The 22,376-nt window shown below is 54.1% G+C and overlaps 1 pseudogene; it reads left to right on the forward strand.

Moving 5' to 3' along the window:
- Positions 1 to 22,376, forward strand: part of LOC130021290 (CAP-Gly domain-containing linker protein 1-like) — a 31,555-nt pseudogene continuing 9,179 nt past the window's right edge.

Consider the following 22,376-nt stretch of genomic DNA (forward strand, 5'->3'; position numbering starts at 1 on the left):
ATGGGCGAGCCGAAGGCGTCCGTGAGCCGGGACGTGGGCGCTGAGACGGCCGAGCTGGCCGAGCTCAAGATACAGATGGAGAGGCTGCAGTTCGAGTCCCAGCAGGAGTTGGAGAGCCTGAAGGCCCAGCTGGCAGCCGAGCGTGCGGCACACGCCTCTGAGCTGCAGACGCTCAGGTCGCGGCTGGTCAGGCCGGCCCAGGAGCAGAAGAACAGCCTGGAGGCCGCGCGGGCCAAGCTCGATCAGACCGAGGACCAGCACCTGGTGGAGATGGAGGACGCCTGAACAAGCTGCAGGAGGCGGAGACGAAGGTAAAGCACCTGGAGGGGTTGCGGGCCATGTGTAGTCAGCAAGCCCAGGCCTGGCCGACGCCACGGCGCAGCTGGAGGCCACCCAGCAGAAGCTCTTGCAGCTTGATGGGCTCCGGAAGGCCAGATCCGAGGTAAATTGGGAATGGAGAAGCTCAGGCAGCAGCTCCAGGTGGCTGAGCGGCAGATTCAGCAGTTAGAGAATGCAAAGGGGGCCGAGAGCGGCAGGTTGGTACCCGGGCGCCCTCGCCCACTTCCACGCTCGCTCCCTGCATGCTGTGTGTCAGTCAGCTCGCCGCCGTGTTCCAGCTTGGTGCTGACAGGTCTTCCGGTCACGTCCCGTGCGGTTCCCTCTGATGGGACTGAGAACGTGTAGGCACGATTCTGGGGCTGTCATTGGTCCCCAGCACCCGGATGCTTTGCTAGCCTTGGCCCCGGCTAATCGGGCCCGTCTGGGGTCTTTCTGAAACCGAGAACTCTTCACAAGGCCAGTGAGAAAACAAGATGGGAGCCCCCAAAGCAAACCTCTGCCCCTCCCCCCTTGGGCCCCCTGCGTACTCGCCGAGTCTGCCCAGACCCTTGGGCTCGAGGCTGGCCGCGAGGGGCTTTCGCTGACCTTGCTGACCACCTGCTCGTATGACTGGCTTTGCTGTCCTCTCCCCGAGGCGCCTCAGTTTCCAGCTGGTGCTCTGAGCTCCCTCAGGGCTGGTGACATGGTCCATCTTGGTATTTCTCATTGCCGGCCCCTCCCTGCCTGCAGCACAAGCCCCTGCCCAACCCTGCAGAGATTTCATCCCTTTTAGCCTCTAAGGGGTGCTTGAGCCAAGTCCGCCTTCCAGCATGGCCTCCTGCTGGCCACGGGCATGGACTCTCATGGTTGCCCTGACCCTGGGGAAGGACAAGACAGTGAGATCTGGGCCAAGCCGAGGAAGCTGCAGTTCTTACCAAGGAGTCCCGAGAAATGCCCTTTTCCTCCTATAGGATTGTGGTGGCAGAGACGCGCCCTCCCAGCCGCCCCCCCCCCCAACCCCCTGGCGCTGTGCGCTTTGTTGGAGAAACTTCTCTGTTGGCCAAGTTGGAAGGGCTGTGGGATTTGTAGACAGGACTGACAGACATAACAGAAGGACCCAGAGACCCCCGGGAGTTCCTCTCAGGACTCAGGATTCCTTAGCTGGCATTCCAGAAACACCGGCTGAAACAAACGGAATCAATTCCTAGGACACAGCAGGGGATAGTTGACCCACTTTCGCATCAAGATGTAACAAACGTCAAGTTCTGGTGACTGCTGTCTAGTGGATTAGAGGTTCTTCATTTTAAATTTCATATTGAAAACCCTCAAACTTTTAAAGTCACAGACAAGAAACTACAAGAAAGTAAATCTTGGGGGCCAGAGTGATAGTACAGTGGGAAGGGCATTTGCCTTGCACACGGCCTATGTGAGTTCAATCTCCAGCATCCCATAGGGTCACTGTCATTGTCACTGTCCTCCCGTTGTTCATCGTTAGCTCGAGCGGGCCAAAAAAAAAAAAGATAACCTTTTCTTCCTTCCCTCCCTTCCCTTTCCCTTTCTTCCCTGTTTCCTCCCTCCCTCCTTCCTATCCTTAGCCTCCCTCCTCCCTTGCTTACGTCCTTCTTCCTCGCCAAGCCATGGTCTGGGCTCTGGGGTCCTCCCGCCCAGCAGTAGTGGGTCTTTTCAGCTTGTGGACCTATCTCAGGCTCGCCCAGTGGTGCTGCAGTTCAAACTCGGGCCTGGTGTGTACTCCAGCCCTTTGTGCCGTATCCCTGCCCCTGGAAAGTCAGTCTTTCTCATAGGCTTTCTTATTTTCTGGTCATTCCAAATGTAGGTCTAGAAAATGCCTCTGTTTGTGCCATTTTCAATAACCACTAGACAGTCATCACCAGAACTGACGGCGCCAAGGCCTTGGCTTCGAGAGCTCCAGGCAATCACGCTCACCTCACGCCTCTGTTCTTCGGGGTTGTGTTGGGTCATGGGCTTCTCCTACGTGTTTTCTGTTTTGTTTTCCCCTTCCCATTCCTGTTCGTCTTTTTGGTCCATTCACTCCATCCTTGTCACTCTGGTAGGCCGATAGCCTGGCCGAGGAGCTGCAGGGGAAGGGGCTAGCGCTTCGTAGACTTCAGGAGAACTTGAACGAAGCCGGCCGTGTGAAGGAGGCTTTGGAGAAAGAGCTTCGGAGTTTGGTGAGTACCAGGGGAATCGGACGCTGATCTTTACCTTGCTGAGGGTAAAGCGAAGCCTCCTCAGGCGAGCTCGGCCCTATCGCCTCTGAGGCCCACGAGCGTGTCAGCTAGAAAGCCCCAGGGGCTGCGCGAGCCCCCATTGGGGCAGCAAAGGTAGGTGCGCTGCTCTGTCCCCGCTGTGCCCGTCGCCTCTGCCTGATCAGTGAGTGGCCAGCGATGCTCCCGGAGTGCCGGGCTCCTTCCTCTCCTCAGCAGTGCCTCAGGCTCCTCTCCCGTGCCCCCTGCCCCCTCGGCTCTGTCTCCCCTGCCAGCCGGGAGCACTGGGGGTTCACAGCAAGGGGAGGGGGTGAGAGACATGCGCTGGGATGGCCGCTTTTCTGGAACCTTCCAGACACCTTCCTGCACTGGATCAAAGTGTGTTTTCTGGTTTTCTTTTTAGGATTTTGTGTGTGTGTGTGTGTGTGTGTGTGTTTGTTTGTGTCTTGGGTTTTTTGTATTCAGCTGTGCTGAGACCTTCACCTAGCTCTGTGCTCAGGGATCATTCCTGGTGGCCCTCAGGGGACCACGTGGAATGCTGGGGATTGAACCTGGGTTGGACACATACAAAGCAAAACACCTAAAGTATCTGGTTGTTTTTGTTTTTGTTTTCTTTTTTGGCTTTTTGGGTCACACCTGGTGATGCTCAGAGGTTACTCCTAGCTCTGCACTCAGGAATTACTCCTGGCGGAGCTTGGGGGACTACATGGGATTCCGGGGATTGAACCTGGGTCAGCCACATGCAAGGCAAACGCCCTCCCCACTGTCCCATCACTCTGGCGCTGGACCTTGATGAACTGGGCCTTTCCGTTGAGATGGTACTGACGGGGCCCCGTCAGGACCCGGGACTGAGCCCTTAAGGAGCCGTTCAGAACCCTGCGGGAGGCTTCCAAGGAAATCATCCTTGCCGGGGCAGCATGGGCCCAGCACACGCAGCATCACAGTCTATCTGTGTATGCTTGAGAACATGTGTACACACGTGTGTCCACAGCCATGCACACACCCCAGTATACACACATGGGCTTCTGTCATGTGCAGACTCATACATGTCCTTGGACATGCAAGCAAATACATACATATTTGCACAACTTACTCGTGTTTGCCAGGCAGATACACACTGGGCATTGATAGCTGAGTTTGGGGTGGATTATTTTTCTTTTCTGGGTTTTTTTGTTCTTGTTGTTTTTTGTCTTTTTTGGGTCACAGTTGGGGATGTTCAGGGGTCACTCCTGGCGCTGAACTCAGGAATTACTACTGACGGTGCATCCCCTATGTAATGCTGGGGATCAAAGGCGGGTCAGCCTTGTGCAAGACAAACACCCTCCCCCGCTGGGCTACTGCTCTGGCCCTGGGGTGTGTATATATATATATATATATATATATATATATATATGTAAATTTTTTTTTGGTGGTGGTGGTGGGGGACTAGTGCCATGCCTGTCAGACCTTGGAGGCGACTCCTGGCTTTGTGCTCAGGATATTCCTGTTAGTGCCGGGATTCAGACCGGGGCCAAGTGGCCTTACTCAGTGCTCTCTCTCTCCCAGCCCCCAGATGATCACCATGTTTATTGGGGCTCCCCCCAAACTCAGTGGTACTCCTGGCTCAGGGTTTAACCGGCTGGCTGTTCTCGGGCGCCTGGACCCTGTGCCAGCCCTTCAGCCTCCAATATCTATGTTCTAAGTGCAAGTTCATTTTCATGAACATTGTGTGTGTGTGCTGGTGAGCAGAGCAGAGTCGCCATGTGTGTGCGGGTATGTTTGTGTGTTTGTGTGTGTGTGTGTGCGCGCGCGCGCGTGTGTGCTGGGGGCAGGCAGGAGGCCTGCGGCTGACGGTGGCCCCCGGCTCCCCGCAGGGGGAGAAGGTGGACGTGAGCCGCAGCCAGTCCCAGGCTCTGCAGGCCGAGCACGCCAAGTCCACCACGGAGAGCCAGGCGCAGCACGAGGAGGCGCTGCAAGCCCTGCAGAAGCTGCAGCTGCAGGCGGAGGAGAAGCTGCAGGCGGCGCAGGCGCAGAACGGGAGCCTGCTGCGGGAGGTGGCCGAGCTGAAGATGCAAGCCGACGAGGCCAAGGTGTGTGGGCGCAGGGCCGCCGTCTCGGGGTCGGGCTCTGTTGGGGGCCTCGGCCTGCAGCCTCAGACACTTCCTCTGCCCGTTGGCGCCTGTGAGAGCCGGAAGGGGGTTGCTCCCGGGGCGCCCGGCAGAACACATAGAAGCCCAGGGACCCTAGCTTGGGTTGTCCGTTTTGTTTTTAGCTTGTTCAGTAAGTTCAGGCCTTCGTGTTTTCACTTATGTGCTCAAAGGCATTTTTTAGTGTATCAGAGAAATGTTAAGGTTCGAAGCTCAGTGGAGAGAAATAGAGCGGCTGGAACTAGTGCAGTGAGAGGGCACTTGCTGTGCACGTGACCCACCGGGGGATCCCCAGCATCCCCCATGGTCCCCCAAGCACCCAGGAGGAAGCCGTGACCCCTGCTGGGTGTTAACCCCAAAAGAAAAAGGAAAATAATGTACACACACATATATGTGTGTACATACATAACATGTACATATGTGTACATCTTTATATCCATATAATAAGTGTATTTTAATTCATATGTACATATTTTGATACATTTTTAGTTTTACATGCTTGGTCCCATGTACAGTTTATACATATATGTGCTTGTTTGTATACGTGTGTGTATACATATCTTTAAGCCAATGGAAAGAAAACGGAAGCGAGCTTACATCAGAGGAAACCAGGGCTGCTGAATGGTGGCCATGGCCCGCGTGTGTGTTGGTGCCCGGCCTCTTTCCACCACGCACCAGAGCCAGGGCTACGTCTCCTCTCTGGACCACCTGCACGGCCAAGTTCTGTAGCCAGCAGCCTCGTGTGCATGCTCAGGTCAGTCCCATTCCGGTAACATGACCGTCAGCGGTCAGCTGCCCAGCACACTCCAGTAGCCCGCTGTGGCTCATGGCTGCTGAGCTGGACAGAGAAGATAGCCCTTGCTGCAGAAAGTTCTGGAAAGTACATGGCAGTTAAACTATGGTGTGCATTGAGACTCAGAAATGAAAACGCACAACCCGTTGCTGACGGGCAGGGAGAGCAGGTGAGGGAGACCCTGGCCACTCCTCCTGGAGCCCCTGGGCCCCTCCCAAATTACTGTGTGCGGCCACTCCTCCTGGAGCCCCTGGGCCCCTCCCAAATTACTGCAAACACTGCCCTCCCATTGCTCATTGATTTGCTCGAGCGGGCCTACTAATGTCTCCATTTTGAGACTTGTTGTTACTGTGTTTGGCAAGCAAAACCTGTTGGCTTCAGTCTCCAAAGCTTGGTGGATTAGTCTGGATTTTCTATAAAGTGTATAACTTTTGGGACTAAGTCCATTTCCTGCCTCTGTTTGTCCCTGTGAAAATCGTTTGACAACCAGTGGTTGCTTTTCCCTTCCCCTCCTGCACAAATTTCAAAAGCAAAATACTTTTTGTGGTTCTTTGAATTGTATTGAAAGCTAGTTTTTTAATGCATCCCTTCTGTGACAGAGTGATGGATTTTATAATAGAAGAATTGAAGTGGGGGGAAAAATCTTATGCCCCAATGTCAAGATCCAACTGTCCAACCTTCCGGGGAGCTGTCAGGAATAATTTCAGACAACATTTCAAAAATAAAATCGGCTGATAGTAGAATGGGTAGGGTGCTGCCTTGTACTCGGCCAACCTGGGGTTGATCCCCAGCATCCCGTATGGTGCTCCAGCCCTGCCAGCAGTGATCCCTGAGCACAGAACACTGAGCGAGACCCGAACACCACCAGGTGTGGGGCCCCCATCCACAAAATAGGCAGGTAGATATGTTGAGCCCAAGAAGCTAACTGTGTTTGAGCCTCTCCATCCTGCGAGTGTGTGTGTGTGTGTGTGTGTGTGGGAGTGTGTGTGTGTGGGGGGAGTGTGTGTGTGTGTGTGTGTGCGCGCGTATACACCATGTGCAGGTAAGACTACTCTACCATTTTCATTTCTGGTATTTAGGCCGAGTGTAAGAAGGGCCTGGAGGAGAGGGGCCAGCTGGAGGAGCATGTCAAGAAGCTGGTTCTGGAGAACCTATCCCTGGCCAAGGACAAGGACAACATCATCCAGAAGCTGCAGTGCTCCTACGAGGAGCTGGCTCGGGATCAGAAGTCGCTGGTGCAAGAGATCGAGGAGCTCACGGCCGAGAAGAAGTCGGCCCTCGAGAAGCAGTCGGCCCTCGAGGCGGCGCTGCAGGAGGCCCGGGACGCGGTCCGCAGCCTGGAGAAGACACACGCCAGCGTGCTGCAGGCCAAGGAGGCGCTCGACGCCGAGCGGCAGGAGGAGTGCCGGCGGCTGGCGGAGGACGGGCTGGCGGCACAGCAGGCCCTGGTGCAGGAGCGGGAGGCCCGCGCCCAGGAGACCCAGGCGGCCGCCCACGAGGCCAGCCAGCTGCGAGGCCGCCTGGGGCTGCTGGAGCAGGAGGCGGAGGAGCTGCGGGCGCGTGCCCAGGGGCTGCAGGCCGAGCGCCTGGACCTGCTGGAGGAGAAGGCGCGGTCAGACCAGAAGGTGGCCCAGATCCTGCGGGAGACGGAGCTGCTGAGCGCCGACGCCGCCCGGCTGGCCACCGACATCGAGGCCCTCAAGGGCGACTTTGCGGCCCTGTCCAAATCCAAGCTGGAGCTGCAGGGCCTGCACAGCTGCCTCGCCGAGATCCTGGCCGACCTGCAGCGCAAGCACGAGGCGGCCCTGGCCAAGCAGGCCCAGGCCGGGCAAGAGAACTAGAGCCTGCTGGCCGAGAAGAGGGAGCTGCAGCAAGAGAGGGCCGAGCTCGTGCAAGAGAAGGAGCAGCTGGCCGGCAGGTACTTCCTCCTCCAGAAGGAGGTCAGTCGGCTGGCCCAGACCAGCAGCTACGTCTCGGCCAACCTCCTGGAGGCCCAGAAGGAGAACCGCCTGCTGAGGAAGGACAAGATCAGGCTCACCTTCAAGATCAGAGAGCTCGAGACGCTGCAGTCTTTTACGGTAAAGTAGAGCAGGCCCGACCCCCGTTGGCCCCGGGTACACCTTAGCGGTTAAGAGGATTGCTCTTCGTTGGCACAAGGAGCAGTGGATCCCCACGGAACCCGTCCCATGTGTGTCACGGGCTGTTTGCTGCGGGTGCAGGAACAGCTCGTCACCACGTGGCTGGTGACCTCTAGGACAAGGCATAAGCTGTGAATAAAACCACTAAAGGACAGTATGTTTATATCCGGGGGGAGTTCTCACGGAAGATTGCACTGTGGCTCTTCAAGACGTAAGGGAAGGCATGAGAGAGGCACTAAGTTGTAAAGCAAGCAGTGTCTTCTGGGGGGGCTTTGAGCGGTTGCCCTGAGTCTGCTCACTTGGGACTCGGGAGTGCCCTGTGCCCCCAGCAGTGTGCCTGGTGCAGGGCAGCTGGGACTCGGGGGTGCCCTGTGCCACCAGCAGGGTGCCTAGTGCAGGGCAGCTTGGAATTGGGGGTGCCTGGTGCCGGGCAGGTGTTCTCTCTTCCCAGCTGACTCAGGGTTTGCCTTTCTCCCACTCCCACACCGGTGCTCACGGCTCACATCTCCTCTCCTTCCTTCTCCCCCACCCCAACGCGTTCCACCCAGGCCTGCTTAGCTGTCCGCTCATGTCATTTTTATTCTGTGTGAGGAATGGAGGCTCTTGGGAGCACTGGGCTGTTTCGGGGCGCCAGTCTTGCCGCTGAGAGGCTTAGACGTGAGTCCCCGCGGGGTGAGCAGCGCCCGGGGGGGGGGGTGGGGCCGGAACCACTGTGGCAGGTTTGTGTGGCGTTTCGCGCCGTGCTCTGCCACTGCGGCCAACCCCTCCCTGGCCCCCCGGCGTGGCTCAACGAGGTTTCTCTCTCCAGGCTGTGCAGACAGCGGAAGATGCCAGGCAGTTTATGGAGCAACTGTCCCAGGAGAAGACAGAGACCCTGGCCTCCCTGGAGGACACCAGGAACACCAATGCAAACTTGCAGAATGAGGTGGGTGATGGTGGTGACCAGGGCTGTGTAGGCCTGGCCTCAGCCTTGAGAGAAACCATATCCTGGGCCAGAGTGATAGCACAGCGGGGAGGGCGTTTGACTTACACACGCCAGACCCAGGTTCAATCCCCGGCATCCCATCTGGTCCCCTGAGCACCGCCAGGAGTAATTGGTCCCTGGTTCTTGCATGGGACAGGAGGGGAAGTGTACCCCTGCATGACCCCTGTATGACCCCTGGGGAGGTGCTGCGCGGAGTGACCACACAGGATCTGGGGGACATGGGGCAGCCTGGCGAGATCACTGAACAGCTGACCACTCCCAGACTGCTCGGAGGAGCAAGGAGCCCGGCAGGGACTGGACGCCCCAGTTAGCTCGCCCAGAGCCTGGGCCGGGACAGGTAGAGAAGCCACATGTGTTGACATACGCAGCGTCTCAAGGCTCTTTGATGACCGTGAGAAGGCGAGCCAGTGCCCTCTGACCACACAGCCCCACTTTCCCGGGCTCGAGTGACTGCTGACGGCCTGGGCTGCTCCTCCCTCGCCAGGAGTGATCTCTGAGAACAGAGACAGGGCTTAGTCCACACCCACCAAACAAACCAAACTGACTACCCACAAAAGTTATAGATAAGCGTGTATACATACACAGACCTGTACATATGTATATATGTATGTATGCTTCAAAAGAGTCGGGGAATATCTACCATTTAAGATATCCGAGAATGGGGCCGGAGCTATAGCACAGCAGGTAGGGTGTTTGCCTTGCACATGGCCAACCCAGGTTCCATCCCCGGCATCCCATATGGTCCCCGAAGCACCGCCAGGAGTAATTCCGGAGTGCAGAGCCAGGAGTCACTCCTGAGGAATGCCGGGTTGTGACCCAAAAAGCCACGCCCCCAAATTAATTGATTAATCATAATAAAAGAAGCCAAAAAGAAGGAAGCTGAGGAAGAAGGGGCGGTGCTCACCTGGCGCGCGTGAGAACCAGGGTCCGGGCACCCGCTGCCGGAATCCCACCCCCACATGCTCCCAGCACACAAGGTGATGCTTAAGGAGTGAAAGGCCCCATGGACAAGGACACATCCCTTCAGTCAAGGGGTCATATCCTTGCCAGAGCCCGAGAAGCCAGACCTCTCCACTGCCCTTACTCTTGCTGCTCTCCAAGAACCTGGGCTTCGGGCTCCATAAAATTGGCAAATCTTCACTTTGCCAGAGTCGAACACCACTTTGGAGGGCCTCCTTCCCATCAGGAAGGTCCGGTCGCAAACGGAAACGTCCACCAACATGTGGCTGTCCTGGCCACATTGCGCATGCTCTGGGCACAGAGCTGGGGAGTCTGGTCCTCTGAGCCGCCTTCCTGCTTCTTGCTCCTGTTGAGGGAGACAGCTGGGTGGGGTCCTCTGGGGTGTGCACACTTGGCTGCAGACCCCAGTGCCCGCAACTACCATCAGCAGGCTCAGGTCTGGCCTGCGGCAGGAGTCAGCCTTGGGGCCTCCTTGATGTCTCTCCTTCCCCAACCCCCTTCCATCACACCCGGGCCTGCAGCACTTTATAGTTTGAATCCTCTCTGAGGAAGGGGACCATCTGGGTCCCTGTGCCCTGTGGAGTTCCCGCACACCCTCACTTCCTGCACTTCTGTACTTAACAGCCGGTGGCCCTGGACGGCACATGTGGGCTGAAGTGAACTTTGCATGTGGGCTGTGGAGGTGAACCCTTCATGGGCTTGTTGGGAACTGAACATTTCCATGTTTTTTTTTTTTTTTGTTTTGTTTTCTTTAGCTGGAGGAAGAGAGATCTGTGTTTCTTGGCTCCAGTGTGGGAGGGCCTGGGCACTCTCAGAGACTCATCAGAACTTGCCCTGAGGGAGAAAAAGAATCAGTCAGCTTTATGGTTTTCTTTCTACTTTCTTTGGGGGCCACACCTGGCGATACTCCGGGCTTCCTCCTGGCTCTGCACTCAGCAATCACTCCTGGCTGCTCTCCGGTGGCCCCTGTGGGATGCCAGGGATCAAACCTGGGTTGGCTGAGTGCGAGGCAAGCACCTTTCCCGCTGTGCTATCACTCAGACCCAAACCTGCCAGTTTTTAAGTGAAACATGAATGTTTGTGCCTACAGTCATGCTTACTTTTGTAAAGTGGGATTTCCCCCCCCCCCCCCCGTGGATTTTAAAGAAGTGAGTCTGTCTTTGTAGGAGAGGGAAGGCCCTCTTGACTCCCTGCTCTGAGAGGAACCGAGGGGGCCCAGCATGTCCTCCTGGGGTCTTCCCTGGGGCACCCGGGAGCTTGCACTCAGGAAGGGAAAGGGGAGCTCTGGCTGCCTCCAACCCAGGGGCGGGGACTGGAAGCGGGGCCCAGCCTTCTCTGTGGCGGGCTCCGATGGCTCCTGCAGATGGCTCACCATCTCACGCTCTCCTTTAACACAGATTGATTTCCTGAATTCCGTGATTGTGGACCTCCAAAGAAAGAATCAGGACCTCAAGATGAAAGTGGAGATGATATCCGAGGTGGCTCTCGACGGGAACGGGGACGACTCAACAATTACGACAACAACTTCGGCCCGGCCACCCCATTCTCTGCACTGTGCAGAAATCACCAGCACTTGAAGGATGACATAACAAGCTACTTGTGAAACACCTAAAATAACCAATTTACTGTCTTTACAAGATTTACATTTTTCACTGTGGTTTTAGATGAATGTATGATGAGAAATTCAACGTTATTAATTTTGGATTTTCTTATCACAAAAAAATTGAATGAAGGACCTCAACCATCAGAAGTTTATTATCCAGTTTGAATCTATTTATCTTCATTTGAATGTTTTCTAGTTCTGTAAAAAGTGATAAATAATGTACCATCCAGGCTACATGTATAATAAGAACTTCTATAATTGTATGTATGATTTTGATGTATTTTTCTCTGGAGATTATCAACTGTCTGACAAGTGAAAGATCTGGATCAATTGAAATTTTTTTGTAATAACCATTATTGAAATTGTTTCACAAACTATGTAAAGCAGTATTAAAATTTGAGCAAACAGGTGTTCTATATCTACTTTAATAAAATTATTTCTTTTTTGCCAGTGATAACTGATTATTCTCAGGTTTATTTATAAAAGATTTTTGGCTAGCAATGAAGAACTATAGAGTCAAATGAGTCAAACAGTTTCTACAATGGAATTCTGATACACCAATTTCTTTTTGTTTCTTTATGTTTGTGCCACACCTGGTGATGTCTTAGGGCTTATTCATGGCTCTGCACTCAGGATTGACTCCTGACAGTGTTTGGGCTGACTCTATGGAATGTCAGGGATTGAAGCCAGATTGGCCACCTGCAAAGCAAATGCCCTACCTGCTGCACTATTGCTCTGGACCTGTAAACCATTTTCTTAAAAGCGTTTATCTTGGGCTAAAGAGATAGTCCAGTGATTAGGGTACTTACCTTGCATGTGGCTGATCTGGGTTCAATGGCAGGAATCCCATCCAGTCCTCTGTGCCCTGGCAGGAGCAATCTCTAAGTGCAGAGGCAGGAGTAAACCCTAAGAAGCACTGGTTGGGGGTATGGTGCCACCAGCAGGTCAGTCTGTACCTGTGAGGCGAGTGCATCAGCAGCCTGATGGCGCCTTCAGACTTCCAGGTACCCCCAAATTGCTGCCGTGTGTTTGATCAGACCCCAAAAACTTGGGGCAGAGTTGACCAAGAAAGTAAACAGGCAAAAGTTAGGTATGTGGGAGACACACCCACAAACCACCTCCAGCTCAGCTATATAATTGGAGGCATGGCCTCTCTGGTTCCTGATTGAACTGCTTAACGGCCATGATCCCAGAGACTCAGAAACAAATCTCGAAACCCAACGGTTTTTGGCAGAGATGTGTCCAGTCCCTGCAGTAAGTTAGAGGCGCTGGGCCACCCCAGGTGGGAATAGATTTCATGCCCTGGCCTGTTCTCCCTGGCAGCCCGCTGGCCGCCATCCTCCAGAGGCCACTGGACAATCAGGTTTGGGCCCACAGTGACGAGACACGTAGGGCCTCACGGGATGGGGGTGGAGCTGGCCCTTTCCTCCCCAACGAGACCCCAAGTTGTCACCCACAAATGGTCTCTCTGGCTTCTGATCGAGCTGTTTAACGGCCATGATCCCAGAGACTCAAAAACAAATCTCGAAACCCAGAAGCTTTTGGCAGAAATGCATCCAGACCACACGATAGGTTACTGTTGCCGGGCCACCCCGGGGGGGGGGAAAGGGTGCTGTCCCTCCGCCTGCTCCCCCTTGGGGGCTCAGTGGCCACCATCCGCCAGAGGTCATTGGACAGTCAGGTTTGGGTCCACAGTGATGAGATACGTGGGGCCTCATGGGATGGGGGTGGAGCCGGCCTTTTCCTCCCCGACTAAACGAGACCCCAAGTCGCCGCCCATGAACGGCCTCTCTGGGTCCTGATTAAGCTGTTTAACAGCCATGATCCCAGAGACTCAGAAACAAATCTCGGAATCCAGTGGCTTTTGGCAGAAATGCATCTGGTCCCTGCAGTAGGTTACTGTCACTGGGCCATTCCAGGGAGGAAAGGGTGCTGTCCCTCCACCTGCTCCCCCTTGGCGGCTCTGTGGCCGCCATCCTCCAGAGGCCATTGAAAAGTAGGTTTGGGCCCTCGTTGATGAGACAGAGCCTGGCAAGCTATCCGTTGTGTATTCGATATGCCAAAACCAGTAACTACAACGGGTCTCATTCACCTGACCCTGAAGGCTTCACCGACATGGCAGCACTGAGAAGAATGAGAAAGGAGAGGCCAATAAAATCTCAAGGCCGATCTAGGCTGCCACAACGAAGGAAGACAAAAATGATCGTCTGGGTTTTATAGTCTCTGGGTTTTGGCCGTTGATGGGACCAACCTGGCGCTGGCGGCAGCGTGTGGGTGTGACGCCTACCTACTGGAAGATGGGGAAGGGGTCTGGGTGGAGAAGGCCCAGTCCCGTTCCGAGTAGGCTTGGAGACCTCAGCCCCAGGACCCGCATGCCTGGGTTCCTCTGCCAGTTCTTTCATGCATGAGGCCCATCCGGACATGTGGAGAGTGGGCCCAGCATGGCCGTGGCTGGCTCCAGAGGTCCTCAGCTGCTATGGCTCTGCTCGGGGTGGGGCGGGGCGGGGGGGAGAGAAACTCAACCCTCCCCCCTCCAAGGGGCCCCGGTGAGGAGAGCCAGGCGCAGGGGCAGGAGACTCTGCTCAGACAAGAGCTGGATCATCGAGATCAGGCCAGGGCCACCCCGCCAGCGGGAAGCGCGCCCTCCCGTGGCAGCTTTGGAGAACTGCAACTCAGATAGGAGCTGGATAATTAAAGGCAGGCCAGGGCCACCCCCGCAGCGATAAGGGCGCCCTCCCGTGGCAGTTCGGGAGAACTGCAGCTCAGACAAGAGCTGGATAATCAAGATCTGGCCAGATCACCCCCGCCGGCGAGAAGCGCGCCCTCCCGTGGCAGCTTGGGAGAACTGCAGCTTAGTCAAAGTTCGGGGAGTCAAGATCTGGCCAGCCACCCCTGCCTTTGCCCCCAGGTGACCCTGTCTGCCTTGCTTCATTCAGCCCCCCGTGATCTCTTTCTCACCCCCTCACATTTCTCTAAATTTCTTTCAATAAAAACATTTTACTGAAGAATTTTATTGTAAATCTTTTTTCGATAAAAAACATCAGAATCCTTGCATTAGATTGCCGACGTTGCCAGTATCATGGCCATGTTTACCATACGGCCACCAAATTGCACCAAATTTGCCATAATGTCGCCAAGCCCACCAAATTCGTGCCACAGCAAACCAAAACGGAACCCCCCCCAAAAAACAGCAGTGGCAAACGTCACCAAATTCACCATACCAACACGAGATTCACCATGTTTGTGCCACAGTGTACCAAATTCACCAGATCTCTGTCACAGCCAACCAAAATCGGAAATATAAAACAGCAGTGCCAAACCTCACCAAATTTTACCACAGTGTGCCAAATTCACCAGATTTGTGCCACATTCAGCCAAAACACAAATAGCAAAATAGTGGTGCCAAACACCACCGAATTTTCCATAACATCACCGAACTTGCCAGATTTGTGCCACAGCCAATCAAAACAAAAATAGCAAAAAATAGCGTTGCCAAACTTCACTGAATGTACCAGATCACCAAATTAACCAGAATTGTGCCACAGCCAACCAAAACAAATACAAAAAACAGCAGAGACAAACGTCACCAAATTTGCCATAGTCACCAAAGTCACCGGATTTGTGCCACAGCCAACCAAAACCAAACTACCCCAAAAGCACTAGTGCCAAAGTCACCAAATTTGCCATAGCATTGCCAAATTCACCAAATTTGTGCCACAGTCAATGAAAACGGAAATACCCCCATAATAGCCACGCCAAAAGTCACTAAACTTGCCATATCTTCACCAAATTCACCATATCGTCACCAAGAGTCATCAAACTTGTGCATGACTCCATTTCATGGCCGACATCATGATTACCACCACCACGAAAATGACCATGACCCGCCTCAGATCATGATCACTAGATCACCAGCATGATCTGATCGGCAGAGCGTCCCGCCAGCTCTGTCCGCATCACCATGTCACCATCATCACCGCAACTACATCCCCAACAATGCTGCCATTTTCACCACCAAAGCATCATTACCACAGCACCATGCAACAGCTATTCCTGCCACCATCACCACCGCCACAATCTTTGGCATTGCCATTGCTGCCTCAATAACCGTCACCATTGTCGTTCCACCAGCTCAGCCTATCCCAGTGCCCCCCATGAGTGTGACTGATGTGCTGGGGGGGTACCTCCCTCCATGACGAGTGCCGCTGTGCCGAGACGGGTGCCTGTGTGTCTGGGACGTCCCGGCCCCTGCCAGGCATGGGCACTCTGAGCTGAGGGGTGCGGGCGAAGGTCCGTTTTCTTGCTCTCGGGGCCCCTAAATGGGGCAGCTGCAGGGAGCCAGTTTCTCTGTTGATCACTGATGACAGTCCGGTGCTTGCTGGGATCCAGAACTCTGGGGAGAGAGAGAGACACACACACACACAGATCACTCACAGGCATTTTGCTGACAGCTGCATCCCCTGAGCAGAAATGATAATAATATAAATATATACATATACATGAGATTGATATCCAAGGCTAGGAAAATGGGGCCAGGAGGACTGGTCAATGGTTGGAAGCTCCCACAAGCATCGGGGACAGAGGGTAGTTAGGATAGAGTAGGGACCAGTCTGGCAATAATGCTTGGAAATGGTTGGAAATCACTTTGGACGGGAACTGGGTGTTGAAAGTAGGTAAAGAGATACACATAATAACCGTTCCATATCTGTATTGTAAACCAAAAGGCGTGTGTCAGAGAGAGGGGGAGAGAGAAAAGAGGGAGAGAGGGGTAGAGAGAGAGCACTGCAGAAAGGAGGAGGGAGAGAGAGGTGCCTTGCCTGTCTGGGGGAGTAGGGAGACTGGGAACATTGGTGGTGAGCAATGTCCACTGGTGAAGGGACAGGTGTTGAAACAGGATATGACTGAAATCCAATCATGATCAACTCTGTGTATTTCACTAGGATTGAAAAAATTCACAAAGAAAATAACATTTCTAAAAAGACAAAACAAATTTAAGTCGATCTTGAAATTTTGAGCGAGCAGCAGTGCAATGGGCTGCTGAGCGATGCTAGCAGAGCCTCCCCTGGCAGCTGTGGTGGGAGTCAGCTCCCACACTCCAGAAGCTTCCGAAGCTTGGCGCCCTCTCCCTGGCCCAAACTGAGCCTTACTCATCAGCGTTCCTTTGGGGGGCTGCAGGGGCTGAAGCATATGAAGCACATCCCTCCTGCAGGCAAATGCCTTAGTCCCTGTGCTATTGTAAGGCCAGAGATAGAAATGTAAGGGCCGCCCGGGCTAATAGTCATGAAAGAGTTAAGTGGTAGGAAAGAGTTCACCAGAGAACTGTAAAAGCTGTGAAACTAGAGCTGCAAAAGCTGGCTCAAAAGAGTCATAATGTAGCTCCCACCTACACCCTGCTATGACCTTGTGGTTGGGCCGGATATGGGGACATGTGCTCAGATGTTCCGAAGAAGTTCATCTTGTCAAGTGTCGTGCTGTTCTTGGTAAAGCTTCAGATTGCTGTACTGTAAGATTCCTTTGTTTATTCTTGGTTATAAAATCCCACTGTGCTTTGATTCGGGGCTCTCTGCCTCTGTCCTGTTTTCGGGACATGTAGTGAGCCCCAGCATGCTTGGATAATAAACCCTGTGCGTGTTGCATGAGACAGTCTCCTGGAGTCTCCTTCACGGGCGGCGAGCGTCTCGACCCTAACATTTGGAGGTCCCACCGAGATCTGCTCTGCTGCCCCGGCCGTCTCCAACGGGCTCTTCTCAGGGTAAGTAAGCCGCCCAAAATCTAGGAATCACCATTGCGTAAGGCCAGGTCCTGACTGGCATTGTGACTGTAGGAGTAAACCCTAAGAAGCACTGGGTTGGGGGTATGGTGCCACCAGCAGGTCAGTCTGTACCTGTGAGGCGAGTGCATCAGCAGCCTGATGGCGCCTTCAGACTTCCAGGTACTCCGAAATTGCTGCCGTGCGTTTGGCCAGGCCCCAAAAACTTGGGGCAGAGTTGACCAAGAAAGTAAACAGGCAAAAGTTAGTTATGTGGGAGATACACCCACAAACCACCTCCAGTTCAGCTATATAATTGGAGGCATGGCCTCTCTGGTTCCTGATTGAACTGCTTAACGGCCATGATCCCAGAGACTCAGAAACAAATCTCGAAACCCAACGGTTTTTGGCAGAGATGTGTCCAGTCCCTGCAGTAAGTTAGAGGTGCTGGGCCACCCCAGGTGGGAATAGATTTCGTGCCTTGGCCTGTTCTCCCTGGCAGCCCGCTGGCCGCCATCCTCCAGAGGCCACGGGACAGTCAGGTTTGGGCCCACAGTGACGAGACACGTAGGGCCTCATGGGATGGGGAGTGGAGCTGGCCCTTTCCTCCCCAACGAGACTCCCAAGTTTTCACCCACAAACGGCCTCTCTGGCTTCTGATCGAGCTGTTTAATGGCCATGATCCCAGAGACTCACAAACAAATCTCGAAACTCAGCAACTTTTGGCAGAAATGCATCCAGACAACATAATAGGTTACTGTTGCCGGGCCACCCCGGGGGAGGGGGAAGGGTGCTGTCCCTCCGCCTGCTCCCCCTTGGGGGCTCAGTGGCCACCATCCGCTAGAGGTCACTGGACAGTCAGGTTTGGGCCCACAGTGATGAGACACGTGGGGCCTCATGGAAATGGGGGTGGAGCCGCCTTTTCCTCCCCGACTCAATGAGACCCCAAGTCACAGCCCATGAATGGCCTCTCCGGCTCCTGATTAAGGTGCTTAATGACTATGATCCCAGAGATTCAGACACAAATCTCAGAATCCAGTGGCTTTTGGCAGAAATGCATCTGTACCCTTGTAGTAGGTTACTGTCGCTGGGCCATTCCAGGGAGGAAAGGGTGCTATCCCTCTACCTGCTCCCCCTTGGCGGCTTGGTGGCCACCATCCTCCAGAGGCCATTGGACAGTCAGGTTTGGGCCCTCAGTGATGAGACATGTGGGGCCTCACGGGACGGGGGTGGGACCAGCCCTTTCCTCCCCATCCCAGTAAGACCCCTAGTCACCGCCCACTAACAGCCTTTCTGGCTCCCGATCAACCTGCTTAACGGCCATGATCCCACAGACTCAGGAACAAATCTTTGAACCCAGCAGGTTTTGAGAAGAAATCCTCCAGGTTTATTGTTAAAATTTTGGAATTTCAAAATCGCGCAGCCACTACTACAGCCACGTGACATCATGTTATTCATAACAAGGAATAGAAGACAAATTGTCTACTGTTGCCCTTTCAGCAGATCTGAGTACTGGGGTAAAATCCCAAATAATAACGGTGGGTCAAGTGTCAAAACATTGAATGTAATCAAAGTAGAGAGAGCGTAATGTGGAAATCATCTCTCCACTGGTAGGGGGAGGGTGTGGGATGGGGGTATACTCGGGTTTTTGGTGGTGGAGAATGGCACTGGTGAAGGTACGGGTCTTTCATTTTATAACCAAGATTTAAACCCAAAACCTTTGTAACTGCTCTCATGGTGATTCAGTAAATAAAATTATAAAAAATGAAAAAAAAAAAGAACCACTGGGTGAGGTTTAAAGGCACAAAAACCCAAACCAAATAAAACATCTATTGCATTATTGCAAAGCTTCATAGCCAATGTAGCCTAAAATGAATACCTACAGTGATTCTCCAAAGCTATTTGACAAGACGAAAATAAAGGGACACCATGCAGTACAGACACCATCAATCCATAAAGTCTGGGAAAGAAACTGGAAGTTGCTATATTATTAACTCAAAATCAACAGAACCAAAGATGCTTATAAGCACCAACTCCTTATGTTTGAAGCACATGTGTCCTCAGATTGATTTTTCTGGAAAAAGAACTTGAGCCAGAACGTTACTTTTCGCCTACATAATTTAATACCTGAAAGATAGCTCCATGACAATTGGACCCTAGAAAAGCAAGTCCCAGCCCATATCCTGCCCTGCAGCTGCGTCCAGTTGATAGCACCCAGGACCCCCATCTTCTTCTTGTTGCCCCTGGAATTCACCAAATAAGGTCTTGGGGCCAAAGAAGGCCTGATCAGCTGCCTGCGTGCAGCATCTAATGTTGTAATTCGAATATCTTGGGTGATTTGTGTGCTGGCTTTTCTGAGACGCACTTTTGTGCGCGGGAAGTTGCCCTATAAAAAGCTCCCTCTGAAGAGGCTCGGGGCTCTCAGCCACTGACGGTTTGCAGTCATGCTGTGAGCCCGAGCATGCTCGAATAAACCTCTTGCTTTTGCATGGACTTGGTCTCTCAGAGTTTTCCTTGACGGGTGAGGCTGTCCTGAGCTCGGACCCTAACAAAGCAAACAGTCAGTTTGCAAAAGAAAAATTTCTTTGTCTGCTTCTTCTCCTTCCTGCTTTAAGTTCATGGAAATTTTGTTTTCCCACCAGAAGGAGGCGAAGGCCCTGCAGGCGGCCTCCGAGAAGCTCGCCAAGGAGAACGAGAGGCTGAGGACCAAGCAGGACCATGCCAACGAGGAGAACGCGGATGTGATCGCCCTGTGGAAGTCCAAGCTGGAGACGGCCATCGCCCCGCACCAACAGGCCATGGGCGAGCCGAAGGCGTCCGTGAGCCGAGGCGGCCGAGCTGGCCGAGCTCAAGATGCAGATGGAGAGACTGCAGTTCGAGTCCCAGCAGGAGGTAGAGAGCCTGAAGGCCCAGCTGGCGGCTGAGCGTGCGGCACACGCCTCCGAGCTGCAGACACTTAGGTCGCGGCTGGTCAGGCCGGCCCAGGAGCAGAAGAACAGCCTGGAGGCCACGCAGGCCAAGCTCGACCAGACGGAGGACCAGCACCTGGTGGAGATGGAGGACGCCTTGAACAAGCTGCAGGAGGCGGAGACGAAGGTAAAGCACCTGGAGGGGTTGCGGGCCATGTGTAGTCAGCAAGCCCAGGCCTGGCCGATGCCACGGCGCAGCGGGAGGCCACCCAGCAGAAGCTCTTGCAGCTCGATGGGCTCCAGAAGGCCAGATCCGAGGTAAATTGGGAATGGAGAAGCTCAGGCAGCAGCTCCAGGTGGCTGAGCGGCAGATTCAGCAGTTAGAGAATGCAAAGGGAGCCGAGAGCGGCAGGTTGGTACCCAGGCGCCCTCGCCCACTTCCACGCTCGCTCCCTGCATGCTGTGTGTCAGTCTGCTTGCCGCCGTGTTCTGGCTTGGTGGTGACAGGTCTCCCGGTCACGTCCCGTGCGGTTCCCTCTGATGGGACTGAGAACGTGTCGGCACGATTCTGGGGCTGTCATTGGTCCCCAGCACCCGGATGCCGTGCTAGCCTTGGCCCCGGCTAATCAGGCCCATCTGGGGTCTTTCTGAAACGTGGAACTCTTCACCAAGGCCAGTGAGAAAACAAGATAGGAGCCCCCAGAGCAAACCTCTGCCCCCCCCTTGGGTCCCCTGCGTACTCGCCGAGTTCGCCCAGACCCTTCGACTCGAGGCTGGCCGCGAGGGTCTTTCCCTGACCTTGCTGACCACCTGCTCATGTGACTGGCTTTGCCATCCTGTGCCCGAGGCGCCTCAGTTTCCAGCTGGTGCTCAATGCCTCTGAGCTCCCTCAGGGCTTGTGACGTGGCCCATCTTGGTAGTTCTCATTGCCGGCCCCTCTCTGCCTGCAGCACAAGCCCCCGCTCAGCCCTGCAGAGATTTCAGCCTTTTCAGCCTCTAAGGGGTGCTTGGGCCAAGTCCACCTTCCAGCATGGCCTCCTGCTGGCCACCAGCATGGACTCTCATGGCAGTGATGTCGGTGGGCCCCACGGGTGACTTATGTACAGCGGGGAGGAGAAAGACGGTCACTTTCTCCCCACCCGCCTCTGCCACCGGGACCCAGGGTTACTGGGTACTTGTCTCGCCTCACAGAAAGGAATTTCAGGAGTAGACAAGCAGTGAAACAAATAGATTTTATTTGGAGGATTTTTGGAGAGGGAGAGAAAGGGATAAGCAGATAGGCGGGGGAATGGAGAGTAAGAGAGAGAGTAACGCATCCAGAGAGAACGCGGGCTTCTCCGAGGGTGGAGAGAGCCCCTCCACACATCCCAGCATTAGACACGAAAGCATGAAAGTACACATCTCAAGAGGGGAGATGCAGGCGACACATGTGCTCAGGCACCACATGTGCTCAGCCACGTGGACGTACCACACATGGGCTCAGGCAGCATGTACGCACCCTGCCTTTCTTCCAGGTGGCCTTTATAGGGCTTCTCCAGCCTGTCCCCAAGTGAAGCTTCTTCCCGGGTAAAAGTCCGGTTGCTAAGGAGATTACCAGGGAGTTCCAAAAAGAGGAATTTCATGGGGAGGCCTATATCCTGAGGGTCTGCGGATGGTCTTATCAGGCCTTTGCTTTCTGTATCCACAAGGTGGGTCTTTCCTAGAATTCTTCTTCCATGAAACTGTGTTTCATTGCAAAGGGCCTTTCCCTGTCTACTTGCCCACATCAGTAGCCCTGACCCTGGGGAAGGACAAGACAGTGAGTTCTGGGCCAAGCCGAGCGAGCTGCATTTCTCACCAAGGAGCCCTAAGAAATGCCCTTTACCTCCTATAGGATTGTGGTGGCAGAGATGCACCCTCCCCTCCCCCCTGTGCCCCCCAGCGCTGGGCGCTTTGTTGGAGAAACTTCTCTGTTGGCCAAGATGGAAGGGCTGTGGGATTTGTAGACAGGACTGACAGACATAACAGAAGGACCCAGAGACCCCTGGGAGTTCCTCTCAGGACTCAGGACTCCTTAGCTGGCATTCCAGAAACACCGGCTGAAACAAACGGAATCAATTCCTAGGACACAGCAGGGGATAGTTGAGCCACTTGTTCACATCAAGATGTAACAAACGTCAAGTTCTGGTGACTGCTGTCTAGTGGATTAGAGGTTCTTCATTTTAAATTTCATATTGAAACCCCTCAAACTTTTAATGTCACAGACAAGAAACTACAAGAAAGTAAATCTTGGGGGCCAGAGTGATAGTACAGTGGGAAGGGCATTTGCCTTGCACACAGCGTACGTGAGTTCGATCTCCAGCATCCCATAGTGTCACTGTCATTGTCACTGTCCTCCCGTTGTTCATCGTTAGCTCGAGCGGGCCAAAAAAAAAAAAGATAACCTTTTCTTCCTTCCCTCCCTTCCCTTTCCCTTTCTTCCCTGTTTCCTCCCTCCCTCCTTCCTATCCTTAGCCTCCCTCCTCCCTTGCTTACGTCCTTCTTCCTCACCAAGCCATGGTCTGGGCTCTGGGGTCCTCCCGCCCAGCAGT

The sequence above is a fragment of the Sorex fumeus genome, unplaced genomic scaffold (genome assembly GCF_029834395.1).
Source record: "Sorex fumeus unplaced genomic scaffold, SorFum_2.1 ptg000015l, whole genome shotgun sequence".
NCBI lineage: Eukaryota > Metazoa > Chordata > Mammalia > Eulipotyphla > Soricidae > Sorex > Sorex fumeus.